Raw genomic sequence first — 12,615 nt, 5'->3', positions numbered from 1 at the left:
CAATATTTGAATCCCTACTTCAAATTGCTCACTGGCAAGCAAGTTTTCCCTGGTATAAATCAAGGTATTGTCAGAATTCACTTTTCTCAAATGTCAAGGTCAGCTAGAGGTTTGTAAAATTGTTCATGCCAAGAGAAACTAACGAACCAGTTAAGAGACTGATAGAGAAGTTTGGCTCTGAATATGTTGGTTAATCACCTGAGAGCCCACTAAATATGATTTTGATTACTTTCTTGACTTTATTTCTGTGTTTAATTTGAATAAATGTGAGTCACACAAAATAATTTTGCTACGAGACGTGTCTCCGAGTCCTCTTGGAACCTTTTTTAGTTTTATGTTAAATAACTAACTAGCGTGCAGAATAATCACAGCAGTTGCTACACAGGTATTTTACACACATTGATATAGATGCAGCATAAAATTGGAATACACGCTGTACTTTAAGCTACTCAAGTGAATGGATAGCTCCAGGTGGACTTTAAAAATGTTATGAGGTGACCGTTTTCCGAAGATTAGCACCCAAAATGCTGCCATAGCTCTTAAAACTTCACTCCCACATGTGTTGGCATTGAGAGGAATGTGGGTTCAGTCAAGGGCACCCATGGAAACTTCATCAACTCAGAGCTTTGTAGATCCAACAGACCCTCGTGGGGCAAGGAGCAGGCAACATTGTTGGTAAAAGCAGGGTCCTCTCCAGAGCCTGGAATATCTGAGGGCTCTTTCCTTGGCTCACTCAGTCTCCCAGCTTTATTTTCAGTTCTCTGTAATCACCTTGAAGTGTCTTCTTGAGTTGTTTGAACTTCACTGACTTACTGGAGAAGTAACACAAGATCTGCAAAGGCTGTTTTCCTGATGAAAACCTTAAAGACTGGGCTGTTTCCTCTCCTGCTGTACCACACTCCAATCCTCTCAATTTTCACTAGCGCACAGCAAAATCACAGGCTCTGTTTTCAGCGCCACGCTCCCCTTGCCAGCTCATGAAAAAAAAGTTCCCTTTTCCTCTTCCAAATCCAGCTTTATTCCTCCCTTCTCAGGAAGGGGAATTGAGGTTTTAAGTCAGTAGCCTTGTACGTCTACTATGAAGGGATGGCAGAGGCAAGTGGTGTAATGCTGTTGGCAACTCAAATACACTCCTCCCAGAGCAAGCCTCTGGCACTGCTTTTCCGACTCCGTGGATGGAGGTGCTGAAGTTTTCCAGAAGTACTTAAATTTCCACTGACTGCAGTAGCCCAGACTGCCAGGCCATTCAAAGCCTTGCAAAAGGAATCATTTAAATAAACACGCAATCTGACCTCCCAGAGGAGGGCTGATAATTAAGCACTAATTTGAGCAACATTTTAAAAGCCATTATGGATTTTATTTGCAGATCAGCAACTGCTTAAATGGATGGCTTTAGGGCATGAGAGTTGTGCTCATCATTTTTAAATGCATAAGATGTTTTCCTTGGGCAGCTGTGCTTGGACACTTCTTGGTTGCATTTTGGAGAGCTGAAGGAGTAACAGGTTCAATGCAAGCCTGGTTTTGCAACACGGATATATTTTAATCAGGGCTCAATTGCTGACAGTGTAATGAAACGTGCAGATTTCTCATTTCTTTCACTCATCAGGAATGTAACTGGTGAAATTGAAACAGATAATTAGACCTTACAGCAAAACAAAAGAACTTCTGGTAGAAAAGCAAGTGGAGCCTATTTTCCAGTGACATTTTGCTGTATCCCACAACTCTGCTTGATGCCTTAGATATAAAAAAAAAAACAACAACAACAACAACAAAACAGGACTGAAAAAAATGTGGCTGAGTTCCTCAGAGCCCTGAGTGCCGTTGCCTGCAAGTGATGAACTGCCTGATTTGTGCAGTGCTAGCAAGAACGCTCGGGGAAGAGTTAGCATCTGAAGGAAAACACAATAACACTTTAAATCTTGGCCTTGGCTAAGTGGCAGCCTGCATTAATATATAATGGTATGGGCTAAATCAAGCACCATAAATATAGAGGACTAGCTAATGTTGGCTCCACGTGGATCCAGAGCAACTGAAATATTTTCTACTGGGAAAAAGCCCGAACGGAAGAAGCCAGCTTGGTCCTGGAAGACGCACAACACCTGCTTATATAAATACAAACTACTGGCTTTTGCCTAGAATAAAATGTGCCTCGATTATTTTCAAATTACTCTGTAATTATGATAGAAAAAATGAAGAGGAGTGTGTCTGTATTACACTGGACATCTATGAACTCTGAGTCAGGCAAGGCTACAGCTGGTGCTGTACTTTCATGTGTTTTGAAGTTAGGAGCGCAGATTTTGGGGCTATCAGTAATTTCCATTAGTGAGTTATCCTCTTCATCTTCAGCACTTTCTGGCAGCGATGGTGATGCTGAGACTGAGCACCATGCACGGTCATGTGTTAAGCAGGAGGGCAGGAGCCTGAGCGTGGGTTTGTACCTGAGCTCTGCATTCAGCCGGACCTAGAGCTTGTGGTAAGCTGTGCGGAGGTTACCACAAGCACTTCTCCTGTGACGGAGAGTGCACAGGTTGGATTACACGTTTGACAACACATGCAAGAGCGTGTGATGTTTTCTTGCTGATAAAGGGATGGTTGGACAAACAGTCCCCAGCGATGACCCACTGCGGAAACCCCAAGGAAAGGGGATTACTGGATGGAAAAAGCACGTGCAAGATCAAACAGGCACGTATCGCGTGGCTTGGTACAAGATGTTACACCGCGTCTGCTGAGCAAGGGCTGGGGTTATGGGGCAGCTCCAGTCTCTGTGGGAAAGGTGCAGACCATGCGAGACAACCGAATTTTCTGCAAACATTGAAGCATAACATTGGTATTAACCTCTGTCAGGCTCCCAAATACACCCAGGATGCCTGCCTCTTCCTGGCTAGCAGGGAATGACTCACGCCGTGACCCAATTTGGCCTATTTGGGACCCAGCCAATTCCCCAGCTGCCTGCTGTTGAAGTAGCTCTGCTCGAGCAGCGGCAGCTGGGAGCCTGGGTAGTTGTTGAGGAATGCATGCTGGGCTGCAGTCCCTCTTTCTAGGGCGTGCTGCTTGTGCTGGCTGCTCTACCCTACCCCGTTTTAGTGGTATTTGGGGACTCCTGGCTCTCCAGATGATCTGGGGTGCTGTGAGCTTGCGATTTGTCACCCTTCAGCACAGCTCCTCCAGACTAGCCCAGCTGACAGCATCCAGCCTGTGGAGCCCATGGAGAGGGAGAGGATGAGATCTGCCTCCAAAAATACACGTGGCCCAAGGTGGGAAGTGATGCAGAAAGCCTGGTTCATGGTGGTTGAGCTTAGGGTGTGCAAGCTGTGTCTCTCCAGCAGTTTCTGGGAGCTGGCCTCAGGGATCCAGGAGCTTGTTGTGCTTCTCCCCAGGGCAGCTGGGCTGGTGCCTGCCACAGCCTTAGGGTGGGCTCCAGCCCCCATCTGTGCTGGGGGGGCTTCTGTGCCCTCTCTGCCTGCCCGGGGGGGCTCTCAGCCTTCTCTCTGGGAAGGTGTTTGCACAAGCCCTGCAAGGCCTTCCTGTTATCACCCTCTCTGGCTGTGTGTCTGGAGTGATTTCCGTTGCAAAGAGAGAAACGGTGGAGATCTTGGAGCTTAATTCAAGATTTTCATCCAGAAGTAATGAGGTAATTATCCTTCTAAATCTGTGTGTTGTGACGAGGCAGAAAACAATTTAGAGTCAAGTAGGGGTCATTGACTTGCTTTATTCTTGTTCCAGAATGCCAAAATGTAAATGATTACACTAACAGTGTGTCAAGGTTGTCAGTAAGCATGGAAACATGTCATGTATCTGTCCTGCCTGGAATGAAGACTTCACTTCTGTGTGCTCAGGATTCAGCATGTTAAAAGGCAGTAGGCAGGATGAAAAGGAAATAGCAGCTCCTTGCATTGTCCAGTGTCCTCTGGCTGAAAACAGATTCCTTTACTACCAGTAACCTTAACAACAACAAAAAAAAGAAGCTGTGCAGGTAAACGTACAATTGGGGGTTGGTTTTGCACCAGCAGGAGGTGGGCTTTAGGCCAATTGTGGCTGCTGTGCCTTGGCACCAGGGCCAAGGTGTCACTTGTGAAGCTACCCCAGAGGAGCACCAGTAATGGGAAGTCTGTCAGGACCATGGGCCAGGGCCTGGGTCTTGCTTCTGAGGTTGCTTCCTCTCATTTCAATAGCTCTTCCTGCAAAAATGAAGTTAACTAGACTTTCCCTACTACATACCTGCAGTGAGAAAGCAGCTGTAGAGATGCCAAGAAGAATCTGGGAGAAAATTGAAATGTGTGCTATTTTTTCCTCCCTGATTTCCAATAGATGGAGGCATTCTTCATCTAGCACTATAAACTGCTAAGCCTCTAGGTCATAAACAAGAGGAATAGTTTAAATAATAAAATGCTGGGAGGGACGTGCGTGTCAGCACCTGGAAGCTGTGCGGGCTTGGCAATAGCTCTTTTCGATCAGACATGTCCATTGAGCCTCCCTGCAGTGTGCAGGTAGCAAATTGGTACTGATGGCAGCTTAATGAGCCCGGCCAGGAGAAACCGATGCCTGCCATCGTAGCTGGGAACAAATCAATTAATGGGGCTGGCCTGGGGAGAAGCAGGTGCTGTAGGGTGGGCAGCCTGGGTTGTGCTGTTCTCTGCTTGCCCCATCCGCTTCTGGGGCCCCTGTATGCTCTGTCCCATGGTGGGCACAGGGAAGGGCTGCTTCTGCCTCCTGCAGCAGCCCTGGAGAAGGTGTGAGGCTGGGGAGAGATGGCAGCAAGGCAGGTGAGCTGGTGAAGAAAGGGGAAAGGCCGTGTGAAGAAAATGAGGATGTATTTGTGCCTATAAAATATGATATGGTTGGCTGTGAAGCAGCTAAACCTGAGAGAGGATCAGAAGGATCAAGAAAAAAAAGGCGTATAATATCACTTGCCTTGCCATGGAAACACAGGGTGTGTGTTTGTTTTCTCTCCACAGTGGTGGTATTTATTTGGGAAGTTACATGGGTGGCTGCAAAGAATTTCTTCCCATGCGCCTGTCTAGGGGAGGCTTGTGAATGCCCTTGGAAATAACCTTCCTGTCTTGTTGATTTGACAGTTGTGTATCCGAGGCTTTTCAGGACTCATAATGGACAAAACATACCAAACTATGGAAACAAATTTTACTAAGTCCCAAGGTCGAGTCGAAGTGCTACTGCAGTTTGCACCGAGCTGTTGCTCTGGTTTTACAAGCAATTGCCCCCTGATACCTAGAGCCTCTCCTTTGCTTTCATCCAGAGCAGATGCCGCTCCCTCAGGGTGCAGGGAGAGGAGACTGCAACTATAACCTCAAGGCCAAAGTCCTCCACAAGCAAATTTTCAAGCTCCAGGGTGTAATGATTTAACCCTTAATGTACTTATTGTGACTTAGGGCTTTTTGCTATGCCCCATAGCAGGAGCTGTCAGGCTTGGGCAAGCACAGTGAACTGGATATCAGTGAGCAGGGGTGTCGGGGATGGGGTAGCACTAGCTTAGAGGTATTCTGTTTCTGGAGCTAAATCTTCTGCTCCTGTACTCTCAAATGAGCAGAGTACTGATTCACAGCCCTGTGTCATCCACAGCTACTTTTCATGCTGCGATCAGAAGGAGAGTGGGCAGAGGTTCAGGGCTTCACAACCAGGCTTTGCTTTAGAGATGCAGTCTCTTATTTAGACAAGGAACTGAGAACCAGAACCCAAAAATAAACAGCTTTTATCCTTTCATGTCTTTGCAGCTCAGTTTTTTTTTCTCCTCCAAAACAAACATTCTCTCCTACATGTAAACACTGACATTTCTTTCAATAAATTTCCAGCAGAGGTTTGAAATAGCTGTCTTTGTAGAAAGCCACATTAATTGAATAATTTCTGCTTTTGACAGGAATTTGAAGATAGAAACTTGTCTGTGAGCAGAGTACCCACGGTTTTGAAGTAATAAATCAGTACTTCGAGGAACTAAAATCTCAAGAGTTCATTCTTTTTAGTGCTCCATTTATGCTCCAGTTCATATTTATACCGCAAACGACAGGTTTGTGCTTAAGGAATGTGCAAGTCGTATTTGTCTATGGGAAAGCATCGACACTTAGGAGTTGTTTAGAGCAAGTAGGAAATGAAACCCTAAGCCACAGGGAAGCAAAGTTTGAAGGAATGTTTTAGAGTGAGGTACGTGTTCAATCATAACTGTTTTGCAAATCAAAATACCCAGAAAAGCTTCAGTTGAAGACGGAGCTGGTTGTTGTTTGGCACATCAGTCAAAGCCACCCACTTATACCTGGCTGAAGCTATGTGGTTCAGTTACAACTCCACAGAAATGTGGGCCAAGTGGATCAGCCACCGAACTGTTCTGGGGAAGGCTTTTGGCTGTAAGGGCTTTGTCCTCCCCAGTGTATGTGAGGTGTGTGGCCACTCCAGGCTTCTTAGGCTAAGCCTGCCTAGTCCCAGCAGTTATTCTGATTTTTATGTTTGGAGAACTTTGTAAAAAATAAAAAAAATAATGAAACTTCCCTGTGATGTTACATTGTGAAGCATGCTGATCTGCTTTTTGTTTTATAAGATTAAAATATCCTCTATATCTCTTTTCATATTTCCTTCAAGTCAGGCTGGAATTCCCAAGCTTCTCTTTCCCTCTCTCGCTGTTGTAACCAAAAAGAATTAAATTTTGTCCAGTCTAACAACCGTGACCTTTTCAATCTCATGCGCTTGTATTGAATTTCATCTGAGCTAGGGACTTTTCTTCCGGCATCCAGAAAAATCTCTTTGCCCTACAAATAACTTTCACAAATGCAGAAGCCGGTCACTAATCAGAAGGGAGAAATGCCTGGAGCTTTGAGACTCGCTGTTCAGCTGGTGGCTGTCCACACGTGCACTGCTGCTAAGGGTGTCTGGAAGGAGGTTGTATGCAACCAGTCCCTTCTGACACAGGGATGTCTGGGGCAGGGAGGGGATCTGATCAGTGGAGGTTGAGCAGCACTTAATTTGTTCCTATTGTTCTTTCAGCAGAGGCACCAGGCACTGTGATCAAACACCGGGCTGTTGGACCGAGATGAAAGGTGTCTGCTTCTAACGTCATTGGCTAACAACGCGGCTCCTCGTGGTGGAGCAAAGTCCCCTGACCTGGGGATGAAGGTGAGGAGATGCCTTTGGGTCCTTTGTCACCAGGTGTCCTCGGGAAGGGTGCGGAGCACACCCTGCAGTGAGCCCATAAGGATGGAGCAGGGGCTGCCTCCGCTCTGGTCTGGAACCAAGGTGTTTGCTGCAGAGCCTGAATTGTACCAGGGTGAGAGAAGGAGCTAATATAGTGCTCGGCTGGTGGGCAGCTAGTCTGGCAGGGGGAAATGAAGGCAGCAGAGATGGCCCTCTGTCCTAAGCAGGCTGGGATGCTCTGTTTTTATATTTTTTGTGAGTTTGTAGCCTCACGCAGCAAAAATGACTAGTTCTTGTGAGAAGCGAGCCATATGTTGCTGCATATGGCTGAAACATCTGCATACATACCCGGGGATCTGATAGATGTGGGCAGCTTCTGTTACAAATCTAGCAGTGAAGGAATTATCTTTTGGATTTATCCATTTATTTATTTATTTTTAATCTCCAAGGCCTTAATAATATAGTAGGTAAAGCTCTTTCAGGGAAGTTGTTCTCCTGGCTTTGTCTTGATGGGATTTCATGAAACCTGCAGTGAGAAGTGCATATGGAAGGTACTGACAGCTGTTTGTCTAGGAGCTACCAGTGCTCCAGCCACCTCTAGGGATGTTTAAAGGCTGAATGAAGTGTCCAAAGCTCTTCCATAAACTGCTACTACCAAGCAAGCAGCAAAAAGGAAGCAATAGATAGGACACAACCTAAAATCATTCAGTCTAACATATCTTTGCATCTTCCATCATCATTTTTGTCCAAGGCTGATTCCCATGATATATTATTTCTTTATATTGTACTGCAGCGCACAGTGCATCCGGTGGTTATATTGTTAAAGTAAGGAGTTTGATAGGATTACAAAAGAGGTGAACAAAAAAATATCTGTAGTCATAGTAGCTCAGATGCATTGGGATAAAGCCTGCTGGTCCTTGTGCTCAGAGATGTCCACTGACAGTGCAGGACTCTTGGAGACATGGCAGCAGAAGATCTGTTGTTTGTAGGTGGAAATTTTTCTGGTTTTGTCAAAGTTATGGGGTTTTCATGAAGGAATTTATAAGGGACCAGAGATACTGATTCTTGTTGTGTTCGTACAGTACCCAGTGCAAGGCAATACCTCATCGTGGCAAATGGTAAGGGTAAATACCACAAATCAGTGAATGAAGTGATGTTTATGTGGTTCCCAGCTGAGGTAGGCAGAAGGAGCTCCTGAGGAGCCCTATCACGGAGATCTGAATCATGAAGTGTTTTTCCTAAGCACGTAGAAATGCAAGAAGACTGACCTCCTTCAGTTGTATTTGTGGTGCAAAATTCTCGATCACGTGTAAATTCCCCCAAACTTTTAAGCAGATGGTAGCTTTAGGCAGATGGTGGAGGTGGATAGGGGGTGAAGAGATGGAAAATCATCTGACAAAGCAAACGAAGGAACCGATTGAACTAGTCCTCAAATATAAACATATTCCAGGCAGCGTTCTGCAAACCTCCTTTCATCATCCTACAGAGGGTGGACTACTGATGGGGTGAGGCATATGGAAGGTGGGGGAAGGTGAGTCACCGCGCTTCGTTCACGGCTTGTGCTGCTGCTTCTTCACCTGCATCCTCCCAGTTCCCACATGCAAGAAAAGGGGGTGATAACACACGTGGACCTAGGGGGAATGTCTAAAGGTGGGTGCCCACAGTGTGCTGTTACTTTCTCTAGCCTACAAAAGGGCCACCTGGCAAAAAGCTGGTGGTGCATGAGGGCAAGGCTGCGTTTCTGCTGCTCCGGGAGGCTGCCCAGCTACCTCCTGAACAGCACTTCTGCAAAAGTGTTGAAGGCATGTGTCTGTGCCATTTTAATGCTCCAGCAGAGCTCCTCAGCGTTACGCCTGACAGGGGAATGATTGAATGTATTTCAGCACATCAGAGAGTTGACTACCCATACAGGCATCGCACCCAAACCTCTCCAACTCACTGTATTGTTTCAAGACAGCTATAATTAGGTATAATAACTGCAATCAGAATTAAATCTCCTCATAATGGAGATACTTGCTTCTTAATTCAGAATTAAAATAGTCTATTTCAGTATTGGATAAACACTTCAGAGAAATCAAAGATTGTACAAACATTTGATTTGTGGATGGTCTTGGGTGGAAACTACTGGGGGGGAGAGAAAGGAGCCCAGATTGAAGCCCTGTGCTTCAGAACAACACGAGCTAGGAAATAATGTCATCTGTTTATTCAGCGTTGCTTGTAACCTGCTATTATGTGTAAGAGAACATATGATTCCTGCAGAAGGTTTCTTGGATGGCAGAAATTCCTAAATACTATTTTAATTATCTTGTGCCAATAGCTTAGCATTTGTGGAAGGTATCATCTAATTAAACTAGAATTTTTAAGTACCAGACAGCCTGAAGACCAGTAATAAGAAACCAAGATCTGTCTGTATTGCAGATGGGATGTGCTACTCTAATAGTGTGGCTTTAGGCAATATTTAATTGAGTAGTTAAAATACCTTTTCCAGGCAGGAAAATAAGTTACCGCTCATCTCTCCAATTTATTTTAGCTACACATTGTTTACTGAGGGAGTGGCGAGGGAGTGTAGGGCTTCCCCAGATATGTCCAGGATGATTTGTTCTCCCTGTACATCATAAACCCATCACTTCATCGAGAATGGTTTCTATGTATGTGGGCGATGGGGTATATATAGCTGCAGCTGTGCTCTCCCTCCTTCAAAGGATATGCTGCTGGTTGGTGTAGTGGGATCACAGAGATCCAGTCTTTCAGTCCTGCTAGACTTTACTGTGGGCAAATAGATATGTTTAAAAAAACATATGTAATATATATATTAAAAAAAAAAAAAATGCAGGAGAACTGCTGTTTGAGATTTCTGCAGCCAGATCTGGAGTGTATGTCCTGCCAGGGCTGTGCAGTTTGCCTGAAAAGCTTTTCCAAGCTCTGGGACAGCCTGAAAATCTTCAGTTTGACCCACAGCTTTTTGTAGCTTGTGATTACCTAGAGAAATTTTCAGTTCTCAGTCTGTTATTCCTCTAGTTGCCCCAAATCAGCCAAATACACACGCAGAAATACACAGTATTGTCTGGTATGTGGGAGCACAACTTAAACCATTAGTGGAAAATTTCAGTTAATTATATAGGCTCCACGTGATTGTAGATCTCCAAGCTGTACTTTTTCCACAGTCAAGTGTCCACATCCGATCGTGGCCACGTGTGTTAGCTTCAGTGCCTTATGCTGGCTGCAGGAGCACAGCGGATATTTGATCTGGCATTAAGTCTTCTGGGACAAAGTCACTCCTCGGAAAGTCCTGAGCAGATCTGAGCCAGTCATCTGGGTTGGTGCCAGGCTGGTGTTTTGTGTCCTGTGGCTGTCATGTTTTTGATTGAATGCTTTGGGCCTAAAAACAAGATTCTTCCCATCTTGCAGAACCTCAGCCTGCCCGAATCCTCCGCGAGTTGTGAATATTTGTGAAGATAATAACACATCTGTGTGTCTGGTAGAGTACTGGACTCAGTCTGTCCATTCCCAAAGAAATTCACAGCTTGCTTTCCACTTGGCCAGTTCTCCTACCTGCCGTGGGCTGACTGAGATAACTATATTCTCCCCGGACAGCCTAAAAATCTGCTGAAATTCTGGTGGGAAGGGGAGGGTGGAGCACTTCTAGGTGTGCACACAGCTGTTAGAGCCTTTCCTCCCTAAGTGCTTTGTAGGGCAGAAAGATCTTGTAGTTATTGGAGTGTTCTGACACCTGAGAGTAACTTAAGGGACTAGAGAAAACGGCTTTTAAAATTCTAGGTGGTCTATTTTTCCCCTTGGTAAAAGTACTTTGTTAAAAAGCTAATAAAAGGTTGCTTTAATGAGTATGGATGCTTTCATCATATTGCCCAGAAACTCCACGGGCTGTCTGAGAAGATGTCTTCAGGGGAAAACGCTAACTGGAAAAGCAGACAGTGCAAAGCTTACGTCTCTGAAATGTTTCTCTCCAGACGCGTTCATCAGAGTGCTTCTGAGCTGTGGAAATGCAGCGAAGTTGGCACAAGGCCGGGAAAGCCACGCTTGGTCTGAGTTTTCATCTGCGCTGATCCCTTCAGCGATCACAGGGACGAGCTGGCTGACAGCTGAGCTGCTTCGCACTTGCCTGGAGGTGTTGAACCTGGTGCAGAGACAGGTCCCTTTCAAGGGGCGAGGAAAATCTGTTTATCTGCTGAAAGGTCAGAGCCTCGGATGTGATTGAAGTCCCAGAGGAGGCTCTTTCGCCGCAGGCCTGCTCTATGGGCAGGAGTTATCCCCTCCTGTTCTCCTGCTCTGGCAGCCAGCTCCTCTGCCTTTGACCTCGACCTTCCTTGCTTTTAACCAGACTTTGTGAGCCCTCCCGTGAGGGAGATGTTCATTTCTCTTCATTGGTTCCTCATTTTCAGCCCTGCAAGTGCTTGGCTGCGATGGAGCAGACTTCATGAGGCAGCGCCTCCGGGCTGAGGCCTGGGACCCTCACGCAGGAAGGGGTGAGGAAGCAGCCTCACCAAGCAGTGGGTTTCAGGCCGGAGGCGGCTTCATCATCCTTTTAGAGTCCAAGTGAGCAAAAGTGGGTTCATCTGCTGTGGGGAATTCCCCTCTGCCAGCACCACTGCATCTGCTGTGGGAGTTGGCGCTTTCCTAAGCCCTAAATGAAGGTGTGATGGAAACGGCGCGTGTTTCTGCAGTGGCACTTTTATTTTTAAAATGAGTGAGCCTAGCTGCTTTCTAAGCTGCCAGGAACATAAATTTAGTACATGGTGTCTGAAAGCATTTTACTAGCCAGCTCCTTTTCAACAAGCCTGTCTCTCTTAGCCCAGTTTAAGGGTAGGCCTTACAAGCCAAAGTACAGGTGTGGGACAGGAGCAGTGGGGACTAAGGCTTGTTCTGCACCCAAAAAAAATCCAAATCATAGGCGCGGTCTGCCCCATCTCTCTCCTCTCTGAATCTCTTGGGTGATGGCTTAGGGCTTCTTGAGGAAAAATAGTGAAGCATCATCAAACCAGAAAAGCAATGCAACTTTTTAATAGATCCACACCAAAGGCATTGCTTCTTTGTGCCTGCTCCTCAGTGTCCTCTGCTCTAGCTCTTGTATCCTCTGCTCTAGTTCTTGCTCTGTATCTTTAGCTGCTCTTGTCATCGTGCTGTCTCACACCCCGGCTCTGTGTGCTGCTTAAGCTCACACCTCCTGTCGTCGAGTGGCACTTAAAAAGTCTGTGTAGCAACACAACTTATTTTATTAAGTTTTATTAAGTTTTAGGACCGTGTTTTATGCTCTGAAGGAACACTTTCTTCACATAAATGCTTTGACATTTTTATAGAAATGGCTATAACTGTGTTATTTCATGTGGGGAGGAATTTATTAAGCCTGGATCTGGATCTCATTTTTATGCTATGCAAATGAGTAATAACAAGCCTTCTTCATTACCAGCTCAGTGCTTAGGCCATGGCTATTAAATTCCCACCTTCCCTTCAGTCTGCTGCTAT

The 12,615-nt window shown here is 45.7% G+C and overlaps 1 long non-coding RNA gene across 2 annotated transcripts in view; it reads left to right on the top strand.

Annotated features, from left to right (window-relative positions):
• Positions 1 to 12,615, top strand: part of LOC137863802 (uncharacterized) — an 83,198-nt gene that overhangs the window by 62,823 nt on the left and 7,760 nt on the right. For both annotated transcript variants that reach the window (XR_011101155.1, XR_011101154.1), the window contains exon 3: positions 6,988 to 7,116. This is a non-coding gene — a long non-coding RNA (uncharacterized lncRNA). The remainder of the gene's footprint in view (positions 1 to 6,987; positions 7,117 to 12,615) is intronic.

Source organism: Anas acuta, chromosome 13 (assembly GCF_963932015.1).
Source record: "Anas acuta chromosome 13, bAnaAcu1.1, whole genome shotgun sequence".
Classification (NCBI taxonomy): Eukaryota; Metazoa; Chordata; class Aves; order Anseriformes; family Anatidae; genus Anas; species Anas acuta.
The sequence above is the reverse complement of the archived record's forward strand: the minus strand, read 5'-3'. Positions and strand labels throughout refer to the sequence as shown.